At 34.8% G+C, this 18514-nt stretch overlaps 1 long non-coding RNA gene across 1 annotated transcript in view; it reads left to right on the top strand.

Annotated features, from left to right (window-relative positions):
* Positions 1–6826: 6826 nt before the first annotated feature.
* Positions 6827–18514, top strand: part of LOC129526122 (uncharacterized) — a 104728-nt gene continuing 93040 nt past the window's right edge. Inside the window, exon 1 of the long non-coding RNA XR_008670729.2 lies at positions 6827–6972. This is a non-coding gene — a long non-coding RNA (uncharacterized lncRNA). The remainder of the gene's footprint in view (positions 6973–18514) is intronic.

Below are 18514 nucleotides of genomic sequence, written 5' to 3'. Positions count from 1 at the left end.
ACTATTGAAGAAACATTTTATGTGCAAGATGTGTAAGGAAAGTAAAATATAGTTTTGGTAAAAGGATTATAAGGAGGCATATGTGGATTTTTACATATATTAAAAGGTTAAAATATATATTTTGTTTTAAAGTTTTAAGCAAGTTTTAAAACGTTAATTGTGAAGGACATACATATTGGCTACATTTAAAGGGGTATCATCCAGTTTTTCTGTGAACTGAACATTAAAATAAAAGCACAACAGATTTTTCTTAAAGCACTAACCTTCTCTTTAACAAAAATTATAAAAGGTTAAAAAAGTCTATAAAAATCTTACCTTATGGTCAGACATTAAAAATTGGATAAATATATCTACAAGGTTTTATTAAAATTAAGTTTAACATTAATGACCCACTAATATAAAGGTGAAATTTAGCTTATTTGGTATAAAAATCATACAAGAAGCATTGTCAAATATAAAATGGAGTTTGGCTTTCTTTGGTCTAAAAACTAATAATAATAGATTCTAAAGGAAATTTCTCAGTAAGAAGGCACCAAAGACTATAAATTTCACTGCTGATGTCCCCATATTTAAAACAAAAGGTCAATTTCTTAGAAATCATATACTTGGTTTATCCTCCACTTTCCTTTCCCTCAGAACTAAAAGTCTTTTAGCACAGGTACCACCACTTGATTTTCTGGTAAACCAGCACCAGCCTAAGGATCATGTTCTCATCAAAGGGTGAAAAGAAGGAAAACTCGAGCCAGCCTGAGAAGGACCCTACCTTGCGCTGCTAACAACTGAGACTGCTGTTTATACAGGGGAAGGGGATGGACTCATCACACCCAAGTCAAGAAAGTGCCACCCCCTCCAGAGTCGTGGGTCATAGTCCCAGGGGAAAACCCTACCAAACTAAAGCTAAGAAAAATTTAACTCTTTCACCGATTCTATTACTTTCTTCTTTCCTTGCTCTATTGCTGACCACCTAGTTATTAACATAACCAAGTCAATTTTGCCTCAAACTATTGCATTTAATGCTTGCCTTGTTACACCCTGTAGGGACTTGCCAAGTCAAAGACAGCTCTCTACTTCAGAAAAGCACCTCTGTCCCTCCTGACTCTCCTCAGACTGGGCATTAGTGAATTGGGACCATTTAACCAGGGAGATTTCGATAAAGACCCCAGTGTCAGCCAGGAGTCTTGGCCCCCCGGAAGTAGAGCTTTTATGCTGTAATTGGTCCAAAGTTCTGTGGACCACTAAAGGGCAAGAATGGACTTCCCCAACCAGTTTTCGTAATTTCCTAAAACCATTCATTCATTTTACTAAAGGGACAGCCATCCCCACTAACTGTCAGCTAAACCAGTGTAATTCTACACAGGTTATTATCTCAAACCCTCAAAGTTCTTCCCCTTTTCTAAGGCGGTTCCCTTCTTTAAGCCAGCTTTATGGTGTAGGGGCTGAGGTTTCAGGGACAAACCCTATTAGATGCTTTGAAATGCATTTCTTTGATTCCCCTACCAGCTGCAACTTCCTCTATGCCTTCTTCCAAAACCTCTCACAATGAAACAATTGCTCCTCCTCCATCTAACGAAAAGACCAAGATAAATATCTTAGTTAAAGACTTAAAACAAACTTTGGCAATTAAGACAGGACACCAAGATGCAAATGCCTGGCTGGAATGGATCAAATATTCCATCTGCATGTTAAACAAAAGCAATTGTTAGCTTGTGCGCATGGCAGGCCAGAGGCCCAGATAGTCCCCTTTCCACTAGGGTTGGCCTCCAGTCGATTGGGCATGGATTGCATGGTAACTGTTTTCCAGGATTCTACAGCCTGGGGTAACAAGTCGTGCCACACTCTCTGTCTGCTATATCCTGAAGTCCGGCACCCTGCGGGTCAGCCCCTGAGGGCCATCCAGCTTCTGTCTCCCAACACTAAGTTCACTTCGTGTCTCTCTCATGACAGGGAGGAAACTTAGCATTCCTTGGAGACCTGAAGGGATGCAGTGAGCTTAAGAATTTTCAAGAGCTTATCAATTAGTCAGCCCTTGTTCATCCCTGAGTGGATGTGTGGTGGTATTGTGGTGGACCTTTACTGGACACTCTGCCAAATAACTGGCGTGGCACTTGTGCTTTAGTCCAATTGGCTATCCCTTGCCTCTCACCCTGGCATTTCATCAACCAGAGGAAGGAAAAATAAGACATCATAAAGTGAGAGAAGCCCCTTATGGGTCTTTCGACTCTCATCTCTATTTAGACGCAATTGGAGTCCCACGGGGAATACCATATCAATTTAAAGCCCAAAATCAAATAGCTGCAGGATTTGAGTCAATATTTTGGTAGGTGAAAATTAATAAAAATATAGATGGAATAAACTACATCTACTACAACCAACAGTGATTTATTAACTACACTAGAGATGCTGTTAAAGGAATAGCTGAACAATTAGGGGCTACTAGGCAGAGGGCTTGGGAAAATAGGACAGCCTTAAACATGATATTAGCAGAAAGAGGAGGGGTTTGCATCATGATTAAAACTCAATGTTGCACCCTCATCCCAAACAACACCGCCCCTAATGGAAGTATAACAAAGGCATTGCAAGGTCTAACTGCTCTGTCCAATGAGTTAGCCAACAACTCAGGGGTAAATGATCCCTTTTACAGAATGGCTAGAAAAGTAGTTCGGTAAACGGAAAAGAATAATAGCCTCAATTCTTACTTCCCTTGCAGTCGTAATGGGTGTACTTATTCTTGTCAGGTGCTATGTCACACCATGCATCCATGGGTTGGTACAGAGGCTCATAGGAATGGCACTTACTAAAACCTCCCTTAACTATCCTTCACCTTATCCAAAGAAGCTTGTTCTTTTGGAAAATCAAGCAGAAGAACTAAGCCAAGACATGTTTAAAAAGTTTGAAGAGAAAAATCTGTAGGAAAATGCAAGAGGAGGGATTGTTAGATATAAGTTCTAAATTTCTCTTCAAAGAATCAATATGTCAGTGTGTTCAATTCTTTGCCGTCTACTTTTAAACTTAACTCCCTCGCAAAGCAACCTTTTTCAATTACCTACACCACCCTGACTCATTCTGATTACCTACTCCACCCTGAATCTTTCTGATCACCTGCTCCACCCTGACTCATTCTGATCACCTGCTCCACCCTGACTCATTCAGATTACCTGCTACCTGCTCCACCCTGACTCATTCTCCACCCTGCATAACCAATTATTTTTTCCCCACCAAAGCACTCACCCCAGTCACTCTCTTTAAATTAGCCAAACAGAATTAGAGTTTAGCCTGTGGGGTTTTACCCTAGCCAATAGGGGAATGACACAGCAGCAGGGGCCACTTGTGTCTCAGATAAGAACCCCTCCCCCTCCCCCTCCCCCTCCCTTGTCCAAGTGTGCACTCACCATTGCTCCATCTGTGAGAGCACACCCTTCCATAGAAGTACCTTGCCTTCCTGAGAATTAAAAAGAAAATTTTATATTCAAGTGCTATTTCTTTTGCAGCACCGAAACTTTATATACGGAAAAATACAATTATGTTTACCACTATAGTTCTGCAAATGCTGACAATTTTGAATTTTATTACAATTGATTTTGTCACTAAATTTCAGATTCTACCATTACATTATTTTGCCAATAGCTTGAGTTTTATTTCAAGTAATATAGTATTTTATTTGCTGCTTCCATGTAGATATTTGGGCCTTCAGTATGTAAATTCAGCACTTGTAAGTTAAACTTTCACTGTAGCCACGTGTGTGCTATATCTTTTCCAAGAACACAAAAAACCTTTCTACACATATGTAGAAAACTTATTTTAGTCTACCTATATGCACCATGTTTAATTACAACCAATGGAATAATTTTCCATGGGTTTTATTCATTTTTTAAATAGCTCGAATGCTAACAAATTACTTTAATGGGTAACATCTATACACATTGCAGACAAAATATTTGTGCTTAATCAAACTGAATGAACCTTTTTATTTTTTAACTCATACAGGTGAAAAAAATCTTTAAAAATTACTGATCAATGATGACTGGCTAGAACTACTATGATGTAACAAAAATTTGTCATTTATTTAACCATTATGTTGTGGAACTACCATCTTTACGAGTGCTGCTTGGCTGACACCCCCTGCCCCCTGCCAGAAGAGCTAGAAATGGTGGTGATCACTAACTCTGCCTCCCTTGTACCAGAAATATATGCACAGCTTCTTTTATTGAATTAAGAGTTACTAATCAAAAAAAGAAGATAATTGTTTCAGGGACAGTAGTAATGACCTGTAGGTTGGAGTTGACTACAGACTTTTGAGTGGCAGAGAGTGTCATCTAGAGTTTCTTAGAAGCAGCAGCTCTTTTCTATCCAAACCAGAGCTATTTTTTTTAGAGCAGTTGGGGAAGCCTAGGCTCAAACCTAGCATTTCTTGCTATTCTGAACTCTTGGCTCCTTTTCTGCTTTATCTGGCGGAATCAGCTTCTTTTACATACAACAAATAATTTATCCCATTTAAAACAGTTGCATTTTGTGACGAACCACAATGTATCATCTAAAGCACAAAAAACACTATGAAGAAAATTACCAAGTGTTTATATTTATGAATGTAGTAATCTATTAAAAACAAGCCTATAATTCAAATCAATGAGACATAAATTTATAGATCTTCTTTATTAAATTTATATGGGCATATCTAGTACTGTTTGCTACATCAGCCTTCTATCCTGAGATTACTGGGGAAAGATAATGTGAAGAAAAAGGGAAAATGTTCATGGAAATAATGTGTGTGAATGCATACTAAAGTGGTGGTGGTATGTATACCCGAGTTCAGATGGATATGTTTTTATTTTTCAAATGTCTACAGAATATTATTTGTCACTATAATCAATGTTTTTTAAAAATAAGAGTTTAGATTGGACACTGAAAATTCAATACATATACAAAACTGAAGTATTTATTTTTTAGCAGCTTTGTAGAATTAGGTATTCTCTTGCCTTCAGCGTCTTGTCAACCTGATTTCCTCAGCTGTTCTCTCAGAGGAAAGAGTTTTCCCTGGTATGTGTTAATTTCAGATATTTACAAAGCATCACAATGCTTTGGTGCTGATCTTGGGATATGGTAATTAACAAGACATAGAAATTTATAGACAATCTTGACATTTGAATGTTGTAGGGAGTCATTTTATTCCACATTTTTCATATAGACTTGCTATAAGGTTATCTTCTTTTCTCACATCTCCATCCCGCTTTGGCTTTGTAGAGACATTATTTGAGAGCAAAAATGTTATTACTATGAATTCTCCTAGAACTAAAGTAACTAGATATTTTCTTAGAAATACTTCATTCAGAACAAGTAAATATGCATTGCAGAGAAAATTGTGGCTTGAATTGCAGGAAGAAAGGCAGAAACACAAAAAAATAATACTTTGTCTATAGCAGTGTTTCAATTTTTAAAAATTGAGCTTATATAATGAGAGATAGTAATGTAATGAGTGGGGTAGATGGAAGAAAGCCATTCTAGGCTATAATCCTAAAAGGCTTTTGGATTAAATAGGTCTACATTCCAACCTTTGCTCAGTAAAGAATTCAGTCTTATAAATGTTCACTCTTGTTGGTGTGCTTTACTTACTTTCATAACCTGTATAAGAAAAATAAATGAACAAACAAAAATCTGTCTATCAGTGTTGCTATGAGGATCAAGTGAGTTTGCAGGTGTGAATTGCCTAGCAAATTGAAACATTTCCTTGAAGGATTGGGACAGGTTATATTATTTTTCAATAAATATTCAGTCTCCCTTTTCTTGTCAATGAAAAGTCTGCATTTCATCCTTGACCATGAGTACTTTGGCAATGGATGTTAGCTGCTTTGACTTAATGTCTGAGTAGAGGCTTCAAATGTGCTTAAGATGTTTTGGATTACGCTTTCAGTACCCTGTCCTTCACCACAAAAGGAACATATCTATATTAGTTGAGGTTCTCCAGAGAAAGAGAACCAAAAAATATTTATTTTGAATAATTTAATCATGCAGTTATGGAGGCTAAGTCCCACAATCTGTCGTCTGCAATTGGGACTCCCAGGAAAGCCAGTGTGGTTCAATTTAGTACAAGCAGGAAGGCCTGAGAACCATGGTAAGCAAAAGTGTAAATTCCAGACTAAAAGCAGGTGAAAACCTATGTCCTTATGAGGCAAACAGGCAGAAGACAAAAATAGCAAATTTATCCTTCCTTCAGCTTTTTGTTCTATTGAGGCTCTCAATGGGCTGGATGATCCCCACCCCTCCCCTGGGGAGAGTGAAGTTCCTTGAGTCCACGAATTCAAATGCTAATTTCATCAGGAACCACCTTCACAGGCACACCTATACAAGTTTTATTTGGGGGACACCCCATGGCGCATGGAAATTGACATATAAAATTAATCATCACAGTGCCGAAATACTCACTCACCGCTTTATAGTCTGGAGCCTAAAAAGAGAGACAGATGGAGCAGATTTAAGCCAGATTGTTTTCTTTCTCTGTAATTTGTGCTTGAGGTCTCTCTCTTGACAGTGGGTATGAACGCTCGGCCTGCCCTGACAGGACTTCAGAGGATTTGGTTGTGGATGTTACAGTGTGCCTTTCACAGTATACTCCTTTACCCTGGCAGAAAGCCTATTCCTCAAGTGTCCAACATGGGACTCACTAGGCCTATTGATCACCGCCCCTTCTCCCGCTCCCTGCATGGACTGGAGACCATTGTTCAGTCACAGCAGTGTGGGTATCATGCTGGATACGTGGACAATAGGCTGTCTGCCAGTGTCACACTGCTGTGACTGAGCAATGGTCTTCAGTCCATGCAGGGGGTGGGGTGGGGGGAGTGCGGTGGTGATCAATGGGCCTAGTCCAGAAGACTCTGTCTGTATGTCCCATAGGGAGGTCACAAAGAAGTCCTTATTGAGAGCAGATATCTGGACTCACCACATTCAGTAACTGGGAGGGAGCTGAGAACTGGAAATTTGGTGAGTGATGTCTGTGTTCTACTCCTGATACAAGACAATCTGATACTCAAAATAGATGCCCAGGCAACATAATATTATAAGTATTCACTGTAAATCCGTAGCCCAGCGGAAAGCCACAGCCAACCTGCAGATTTAAGAAAAAGAATTAAGAGTTTGTTATTCAGCCGGGTGGGGTGGCTCACGCCTATATTTCCAGCAGTTTTGGAGGCCGAGGTGGGCAGATCACGAGGTCAGGAATTCGAGACCAGTCTGGCCAACATGGTGAAACCCCATCTTTACTAAAAATACAAAAAATTAGCTGGGCGTGGTGGTGGTCGCCTGTAATCCCAGCTACTCAAGAGGCTGAGACAGGAGAATCGCTTGAACCTGGGAGGCAGAGGTTGCAGTGAGCCGAGATCGCACCACTGCACTCCAGCCTGGGTGACAGTGTAAGACACTGTCTCAAAAAAAAAAAAAAAAAAAAAAAAAAGGTTGTTATTGTAAGTTACTAAGATTTTATTTTATTTTTATTTTATTTATATTACAAAATGTTGACTGATATAGGGGCCAATAAGCACTACATTTTTCTTGCTCAAGTTTCAGAGATTTTTCTCAAGGCCAACCCAGCAGGAGGATCCTTTATTTACTTAAACAAACCGTTAGAGTCCAGTTATGTTTTTCTATTATGGAACAGGTTAAACATGTGAATCGAACTTTATTTTTTAAAAGCTCTGAAACAAGAGACTTATAACAAGCTTACTAATGAAAAGGTAGCATTTGCTGTAACTTGACTGCGTAAAGTAAGGCCTGATGAAAATGAAATATTAATATGCAGGTTATGTTAGATGCCGCTTTGGAATTTCAGAAAAATGAACAGTAATCAAATGAGGGTGTCACATAATACACAGCAAGCAGAGAGCCAATTATGTAAATGAACACCCAAGGTTAGCTTGATACAATGCTCTTTAATTTGACAAATATTAAAATCAACTTGTTCTTAATGTAATAGATGGCTGTGACAAAAGTTAAAGAGCACCCAGTGTTTTTGTAATCCCCTGTCAAATTAAAAATGCTAATGTGAGTGAGCTGCTTTCATCAGTACAATAGTTGAAAGGCCCAAAAGGTACAACATTCCCTGGGTTTCAGTAACATTAGACTAAAACGTTTCTGAGATAAAAGTCATAATGACCAGTGTACATCTACTTCCAACAACTGAAAATACATAACGGTGAACTCCTGTTGCCTCAGTACATTTACAAAATAAGAAGAGCTTCTCCCATTTAGCTGATTTGATTTGAATAAACTGCAGATACATTTTCATAATTATGTGAATTTTATTCATGACTCTATAAAAATTATTTGGCAGAATCTATTTTCCTTTTTTATTTTCTTACTTACTAGTCTACTTTCCCATCTAGTCTACTTTCTTTTTTTTATCATTGCTAATAATATAAATAGAGAATATTGATTTAATTTTCTGTATAAACTAAATGCATATGTATACTTACATTTATTAATGTGTGTGTGAAAACATAATCACATACGAAAAAATATATAGCCATATGATTTTCAACACCAAAAGAATACCATATTTACAAAATCACTGGGGTGTTTAATATTATTTAATTTTTTTATTTTAAATTTGATAATAATTGTGCCTCATTTGGGGAAGGTAATATTTTTATTTTTAGTGTTTAGTGATTTATATCTGAAATTTATTTCTTTCTATAGAACTATGAATATATGATTCTCCTAAGCTTTGATTATCTTCTAAGAAAAAAATGACAAAATTATTTTCACCTTGACAGTGTTCTCGTTCTCGCTAACAGGTGTCAAATTGTTTTTATGTTAGCCTGCAATTTTCACCAGAAGAAAAACAACAGAATGAGGAAAAGAAAGAGTTTAGGAAAGTAACAAACTTACTTACACACTTAGACTTTTATCTCTAGAAATCATTCTCTATAATTAAACAAAAAGGGTGTGACTTTTCTTTAAATTAAATGTACTCATTTCATGTCTTTGAACCTGATGATAAAAATAGATAGTGGATATTTCAGAAATATATTCTTAATAATTAAAAAGATGAGCTATTAATTATTCCTTAGTTTATATACTAGGGTTTTATGAGACTGGAGACTATAAAATCTGTGTAAACTGTTTAAGTGAAAGAATGTAAAATTTCAAATACAAAATTCTGTATACAGAGAATATAATATAAATAAAGCATAGAAATGGTTCATGCAATGAAGAGTCCTGAAGTCTACAGTTTATTTCTAAGAAATCCATTCTTTTTTATATATAATAATTGACAAAGCCCTTGTTCATATTAATAAATACTCCCTTTTCAAAGAAAGAATAGCATTTTGAAATAACAATGTGTAAGAGACACAAAACAAGGTTAAATATAAGAAAGAATATATGCAGAAAAAAATTAATTGACCATTTAAAAATACTATAATGCTATACTCCAATAAATTTTGATTATAAAAATGTTTTAAATATAAGCATTTATGACACTCAGGAAGTTAGGCAAAATAGGTTAAAGTACATTATGTGATTTTGCCATTTTTACTCTTTGCATTGTATTACATATAGGATAAAAGTATTTATTACATTTTAGATGAAAATCTATTGCAACACCATACCTAGTTCCTTCCAAACTCTGAAGACATTAACGGAAAATAAATCTCAATGATATTCAAGGGATGTATTAGTAACAGAAGCTCATAGGATCTTCCACCTACACACTTCCTTTTGAAAATCACAAATTAAATTATGTAAATGAAATACACAGGTTTTATCTGATGATCATCATAAAATAATATGAAAGCCTGTATGAGAACTTCAGATATTTAGAATAAACAGTTTCTCATTGTTACATTAGGTAATAATAATATTTTTTTAGTAAAAATAATGTAAGTTTTAACTTCAGCTATTCTATGTAGAATAACTAAAATTTAGAAATAATAATGATTTGGATCACAGTTTGTAATCACAATATTCATTAATTAAATACAATAAAATAACAACTGGCTAATAAAATACTCAAATTACCTCTATAATTTTGTGCAGTGATTGCAAAGAGTATGCTATAAAAGCTCTATAAGCTCTAATGTCAAATATGATAGCTAGTAGACACATATGATAGCCATTAGATACAAATAGCTATTTCAGTTTAAACATCAGTTAATTAAATCAAATTAAATTAAAAATTTAGTTCTGATGTCAAACTAGCCACATTACAACAGCCACATGTTGCTGATGACTACCATATTTGGTAGCATATGGACAGATTTCATCATTATATAGGTTTTTTTTAATCATATAGTGTTACAAGAAAGGCTCTGGGAAATTGCCCCACAAGTCAATCATTTATTGATCTACCACTAATGAATTGAAAATCTCCCAGGCACCACCATGACATTTCTTTATCTTGTTTTTTTCAGCTCTATCTTTACTTGTTATGTACTGGTGATTTTTGTTTCTTTATTTTTCAAAGTTTTGCTATTTTAAGAAGTGTGGAAATCAATGAACTTATAAATTAACATATTTAGATATTTTAGGAAATGAAACGTTCCTTTTTACTCAAACATTTTATTACAAAAATTGTTAACATACATAAACATTGAAAGAATAGCATATAAATCCCATATAAACCCTGCCAATGTTTGAACACTCCTTTCTTAGTAATTGATAGAATGATAAACAGAAAATCACTAAGGATGTTAAATATTTGGACAATATGCTTAACAAAATTTAATATTTGATATCTATTAAATAAACAACTCAAGAATATATGTTATTCTGAGTGCAGCAGGAACATTTACCAAGTTAAATGTTCAAGTTAAAACACAAATTCTTGTCTAATAAACACTCATGATAAATGTCAAGGATTAAAAATATACTAAATGAGTTTTCTCACTAAAATTGCATTAAATTAGAAATCAAAAAGTATGTACCTACAAAATTACCAAATGTTTGAGAATGAAGTATAACATTTCTAAATAACTCATGTCAAAAAATAAATTAAAATAAAAAGTTGTAGAATATTTCAAACAATATTAATAAAGCTACAATATATCAAAATATGTGAGATGAAAATAATGCAGTGTTTTGATGAAAATGTATGGCCTTAAATACCTATATTAGAAATACAAACTGTATAAAATTATTTAGAAAGTAAAAGAAAGTAAACAATAAAAACAAAATAACAATCATATATAGACGAACATTTCAGAACGTTAAAAAAGCCAGAATTTTGTTATTCAGAAAGATTAATACAACTGATAGATCAATCCAAAGCAATGTCAATTAGGAAAATAAAAGAGAAAAAGCAAATCAACAATAGTATAGTTCTTACAACATGAACTATATGTAAAAAATGACAACTTAGATTAAACGGAAAAAATTCTAAAATAACTTCTCTTACTAATACAGAAGAAAGATGGAAAATATAAATAACATTCTTTATAATAAAAAATAAATTTCTACTAAAAAAAGTTCCCACAAATAAATCTTCAGGCACAGATGATGTTCCTGGAAGAATTCTATCACACTTTTCCTTCATAAATAACATCACCTTAATATACATACATACTTTCAGAAAATAGAAGAGAATGAGAGCCTCAACAACTTGCTATAGGAAGGCAGAATTACCCAAATACAAAAATATGATATTGACATTACAAGATAAGAAGAACACACCACACAAATATCCTTCAGGAACATCAACCCAAAAAGGCATAACAAATATTGGTAAATGAAATCCAGCAATATATAAAAAGTTTTATAATGTCCATGACCAAGTGGAATTTGTCTGAATAGCCATATAATAAATAAATCAATTTAATAAGTACACAAACATCTTTTCAGAAGGGAAGCCCAGACCCAGATATTTTCGGAACATGAATTCATTGTTTATTCTTTAGCCCATAAGATGTGAAGGTGAAGGCCTGTTGACTTCAGCAGTGAAGTTTCATCATCTCAGTTTTCTGATTCCTACATCACAGCTTTCTGTCACCAGGAAGAGGAGAACAAGAAGTCAAGTATTCTTGAACTCGTTTCATTAGTGACTTCAGAGGTAGTGGCTTCCCTGGTAGGTCTGTTCTATATTGTTCTTATAATCATTCTATTAGGATTAGTGAGAACCTACTTGTCAGCCTTTCCAACAGTTTTCTAAGCATTTCGTTATCTGTAGCAATTTCCTTCTTAAATTACATAGGGTGGTTTCTGTTTCCTGAGGCAAATTCTCTCTGACAGACTCATACTATTAATATTTGAATGTCAAATACTATGTACTTGCTTAAAAGTAACACCAACCATTTAGTATAAACTTTGAACACTTAAATTGGAATTTTGTTTTACTAATTTTCTGATTATTTTCTGTATATCTGACACATTGCAGAGCTTATACTCCATAATTATATGAAGCATTTTGTGGGAATTTCCAGAAATGTTAAAATTTTGTAGGAATTTAGTTATTTCTCTTTTCAATATAACCAGATTTAATATTTTCAAGACATTCAACAATACGGTCACCATATTTTTGGGGGGTATTTATATTCATAGATTAACAGATTTTCACATTTGCTCAGTCTTCCTCATTCTCAATCTAATGCATGGATTTATTTTTTAAAAAATATCAAGAAAAAATAAAAATCAAAGACATAAGGGGGCTGAGTAAGAAAGGTAATTCAGGGAATATAGAATTATAAGTAATCATAATTTCTTTATTTCGCATTTGAGTTTTGCAACTGCTCATCGTAGTAATTTTTAAGCCACTGGCATGCCTTACCCACATTAAATGAGTGTGATTGTCTGCTTTTTAAACATTCCTGCTACCAATTCATTGTTTTTGGTTTTTATCCTTTTGTTTCTGGTATAGTGTCAATTTTCTTCACATTACTTTAGATATTTGTAGTCAACCCCAAAACCTTACATATGAAGTGTAAAGGGAAATACTCGGCTTTAATAAAATTGAAATTTAAATAATAGATTTTACATAGGGTTGTGATTTGATCTTGTCAGTCTTGGTTTACATTTATGAACCTAGCATGTTTATTCAGGGTGATTTATTATATTCTGAAGATTGTCTCGGCTTTGTATGATATTTGTGGTCTCCCTACTTATACCATTTATGCGATATAGACATCTCCTACTCTTTCAAACTCTACTTTTATAGGCATTTGTTTATATATAATGCACAGTTTGCCCAGACTGCTCAGTTGTTACGTTCTCTAAAACATCAGGATCATTTGTGTCGATGCATTTTAAACATGCCACATCCTATGTCTCATTAAACACACCTAATATCTTATCTTACTAATGCAATTCATCCTTTAGGTCTTAGCTTACATGAGATTTCTACAGAAAGGACTTTTTGAACAACCGTTAATAATTTGATTACTCTTTTTCTCTTTTATAACAATCTGTCCATTTTTCACATCCTCAAATATCATATTTGATATTTATTTATCTTCTCTAATACTCTGTAAACTTCAGATTGGCAAAAGAAAACATAAATGCTTTGTGTACCACTGTGTACACAGTGCCCAAAAGACTTCCTGGAATACACAGGTGGTGTTCAGTATTTAAAGGAATATAAGATTACTCTAATGCAAAAATGATCACCCAGATAATTTGCCTCTCAGGATGATTTCACTGTAAAAAGTTATGCATTAAAAATAAACTCATAAAAATGTGATTCTATTAGCAGAGTATTGAAACTGACCTCATAGAAATGTTGTGAATGTTGATAATTCTTTAAGAAATGTCATTCTTGGGATTTATAGATTTTTATGGCTTCATGGGCAAAGGTAACTGGAAAGAAGAAGATAAAGACAGAATTATTCATGTATGCTAACTGCCAAAACTTATTTGTAATTAATTATTGCCTGGATTTTGATTTAGTGAAAGCACTACTACACTATTTTACATCAAGAATAATAACGTTGTTGGAGTAATAGCCTCTCATTCATTTTAATTTTAGACTTATTTTTGTTTATATCTACAATCTTACTTATTTAGTGTAATATGTCTATTTTATGTCCTTTTTATCTTTTTGTTTTAGTTTTAATTGATTATTCTAATTTCGCCTCTGTTAGTGTATTATTTATATAATCTTTTACCATTCTGATAGTAATTACCATAGAAGTATCTAAATTTATGATTGATTTCTTACAATGTAATTTAAATTATATCCTTTACCACTTTTGGGATAGCTTAAGACAATTTGACTACTTTTGTCTTTCACCTTTAACATTGCTGATATCACATTAGCACTACATACATTTTAAATTTCATATGTTATCATTTTTATACTGTATAGTAAATATGTAGTCAACATTTATTTTCATTTATCCCTATATCTAAACATTCTATTGCTCTTCCTTTTTCATGTCATTCCATCTTTCCATCTGTGATTATATTCTATCTTAACAAATTTTTAATGTATTTCTCTTAGAAGTCTGATTGAAATGGACGTTTCAACTTTTGTCAGATAAAATGTTTATGAACTCTTAATTTTGAATGGCATATTAACAGAATTTAAAAGTTTAGTTTGGAAGTTATTTTCTTTCAGCCCTCTAAAAATTCTATCCCACCTATTCTAGCTTATTTATGTTGAAAACTCAGTTGTTAATCATCTCACAGCTACTATGACACTAATGTGTGTATTTTTCTCTAGGTAGTTTTAAGATTATCTGTTTTATTTATAGTTGTCCTACTATGATATGCCTTGATACTTTTGTAACTATGTTATTTATGGCTAGTAGATAATTTCGATTCTATGGGTTGATCTCCGTATCACCCATTCTTTTCTCTTCTTTTTTTTTTTTGTGACGAAGTCTTGCTCTGTCACCCAGGCTGGAGTGCAGTGACACGATCTTGGCTCTCTGCAAGCTCTGCCTCCCAGGTTCACGCCATTCTCCTGCCTCAGCCTCCTGAGTAGCTGGGACTACAGGCGCCCACCACCATGCCCGGCTAATTTTTTGTATTTTTAGTAGAGACGGCGTTTCAACGTGTTAGCCAGGATGGTCTCGATCTGCTGACCTCGTGATCACCGTGCCCAGCCCTCACCCATTCTTTTCTATTAGCGGCAGTGGTCTTGAATTCAGCTTGACTATGCAGTTTGTAAAAACAATAGCTTCACCTGAAACCACATTTATGGGCCGGGCGCGGTGGCTCACACCTGTAATCCCAGCACTTTGGGAGGCCGAGGGGGGCAGATCACGAGGTCAGGAGATCGAGACCATCCTGGCTAATAGGGTGAAACCCTGCCTCCACTAAATACAAAAAATTAGCTGGGTGTGGTGGCGGGCGCGTGTAGTCCCAGATGCTCGGGAGGCTGACGCAGGGAGAATCGCTTGAACCCTGGCGGTAGAGCTTGCAGTTAGCCGAGATCACGCCACTGCACTCCAGCCTGGGGGACAGAGGGAGACTCCCTCTCAAAAAAAAAAAAAGAAAAAGAAAAAGAAAAAACCACATTTACTGAGTTTGAAGAAAGGAAACAGCAAAGAATATTCACTAACAGCGTAGCAATGATCTCCTGATTTTCATGCATAGCATCTGATGTCCCAGTCATGTGTGTTCACTATGCGTTTGTTGACAACCTCAGCTCCAGAAAGGTATCAATTATGGGATTGCTTTGGCTTAATTACATTTCCAACTCAGGAAAATAATTACTCAGGACAATGAGATTAGCTTCCATTCTCCAGGTAAGCTGCATCTCATCAGTCCCGGTTATTTATTACTCAGTCTCAACAAGCAATTACAGGTGCTTGGTTTCACACTCTGTTCAGATTCTCATTTGTCTTAAATAAAACATGTTTAGTCAATCTTGAGTAACCCTATGAGTAAAAGTTATATGGAGTATCCAAAAATGCAAAAATCTTTAGGTATCTCTAAGGTTATAATAAAAATCTTAAAATCTTCTAACCCTTTTCTTTGGATTTACCTCCATCTTAGTCTCTGGAATGCTTGCTACAGTTTACACAGACATTTTAAAAAATAATACTTTGGGGAGACATCTTCAATATTTGATACGTTAAGACTATTAGGAATTCCCTCCTTGAACACATTAAACATAACCATAACCCCAATGCTTACTCATAGTCCTTTACTACCTGGACTATTTGTCACACAATTTTACCTACCATTACTTGAAAATTTCTACAGATGTTAATAGAAGCATTTAACTGTGTGTGTAACTTTCTCAAAGCTAAATTTCTTTCTTTCTATTAGTCTCCATGTATATTATATTAGTTTGAATTTTACATCAACTATTCAAAATATTTTTCTCTTAGGGATTGTTTTCTGTAGACTTTAATTTTCATTTAACTATACATATAAACCAAAATAATTTGTATTATACACATAGCTATTGAAAAAGTATTCATGTAGAGATTAACACACCAACCATTAGTTAATAGTAATGTAATTGTTAATACTAATGTAATTGTTTTATACCTTATTTGGGGAAAAAAAGCCACAAATGTTCCTTTTTGAATTACTTAAAATTAATGTTATCATTTATATATTCTTGGAGAGAAAGTGCTCTTTTCTTATATACTCTACATTTTATGACTTAGAATCCTTAGGGATCACTACTCAGCAAAATCTATGGTCCTTCCTATCTTGGGGCATAACTTTATGACTTGGGGCAAGTCACAAAGAACACATGTTCTTTGGCTCAAGTTTCCAAGTATCACTAGGGAAAATCATTCATTCATCTTGCATTCATTCAACATGGCATTTATATTCATCTGACTCTTCCAACCAATTGTACCAGAGGAAATATGGGTTTCTTTTCCTTCACTGGCACAGTGGCTAACAGGAAGCAGAGGTAAGCCCCACAATTGACAGTGATGAGTTTGCATTATATACACAGACCATAGAAGTCTCAAAAACTGACCTCACTCTTCTGACCCTTCAACATTCCCAGTCATGTCCTTTAAACATACCAGAGCATATTGGAATTAATATGTTAAAAATCTTTCTTTAATGAAGGTTTATACCTTCACCAAGATTTCTACTGAGTATAATACAATATTAGTGTTGAAATATTTGAGCAAAACATCTCCTTCTGCCAGAAAAACAAATACTGTCCAGAGCTGGTTTGATTGCATCTGGCAAGGTAATGGCAAATATTTGTGACTTAGAAGAGACAGAATTTTGTGATCTCATGATTTACCCAACACATGCCCCAATTCCCACTGAATCATATAAAACTTTCCCAAAAATATTCCTCATTCACTACTTCTCATATTCAAATGAAAGACAGATTCACTCAGTTGAGGCAGCCAGCCCTTAATTTCTTTACCTTGCCCTATGGTAGTTTCTTTGGCTATATAGCGAATTACTTCAAAACATACTTCAAAATTGTGAGTAAATGAACTCATCATCAAACAGTTATTATGGTGCTGGATTACACAGGTTAAGAATTCAAATAGGTCATAATGAGGATGGTTTTTCCCTGCTCCATGATACCTGGGGCCTAAGAGGGATGACTCCAAGCCTGGAGGCTAAAATTATTTGGTTCTCATTTCTTCAAAAGAATGCTGGCTTGCAGTGGGAATGAAGGGCCTCATTTACTTTCTACCTGGGCCCCTACCTGTGAACTCACCATGCCCCCTTCCTAACAGGATGGTGCTTGGATTCCAAGGGTTTGTATTCTTAGAGTGAGCAGGAAAGAAGCAATATCCTTTGTATGGCACATATATCCCTTTTGCCATATTCTAGGGGACTAAGAAATTACAAATTAACTAACATTCAATCCAAGATGAAGCTATGTGTCACTTTTCAGTGAGAGGAGTGTCCATAACATTATAAGCAGGACATGCAAGAGAAGAGACTGAGAGAGGAGAATAAATTGTGGAAATCAGTGAAAAGTCCAAAATACTGGTAACTGGAATCCAATAACGTAAAGTGACAGATAATAAAGAAAAGTAATATTTGAAAAGATAATGGATACAAATTTTCAAAACCTGATGAGTGTCATTAGAAGACAATGTTAATGACTAGTTTTGTAGTCTTTTCTTCTAGCATCAGACACACCAGAGAATTTGATCTGTCATTAAATCCACCTTACAACATTAACTCAAGGAACAATTAGGAATCTGTATGGGATCAATGATGAATAAGAATTCAGCCTAGGTTATGTACTGAACAAAACCCTTGTATCTCATTGTTAAACATTGTTTAACAAGTAATGAATGGCTGGATTTCATGAGATGTAACTGAAACAGAAAAGGGGGCTATTTATGAATCCTTTGAGAATTTCGTAATTAGCCAGTCCTATATCCTTGAGGGAATAATGTGACCAGCTAAGGGTATTCTTTGAAGGGTATTCTCTATGGCTTTTTTGAAATGACCACTTTCTCAAACAGGCTCACCTCTCATGTTTACACACATCATGAGTGGCATCAAGTCATATCCTTGACTTTAGTATATCTGAACCTTTGGAAATGGTAACTAGAAGTCTTAAAACATTAGCTACGTATTGATTCTCTCACCTTCAGAAAAATGGAATGTCCTCTTTCATAAGGTAAATCAATCTGATATGGAA

Source organism: Gorilla gorilla, chromosome 14 (assembly GCF_029281585.2).
Source record: "Gorilla gorilla gorilla isolate KB3781 chromosome 14, NHGRI_mGorGor1-v2.1_pri, whole genome shotgun sequence".
NCBI lineage: Eukaryota > Metazoa > Chordata > Mammalia > Primates > Hominidae > Gorilla > Gorilla gorilla.
The sequence above is the reverse complement of the archived record's forward strand: the minus strand, read 5'-3'. Positions and strand labels throughout refer to the sequence as shown.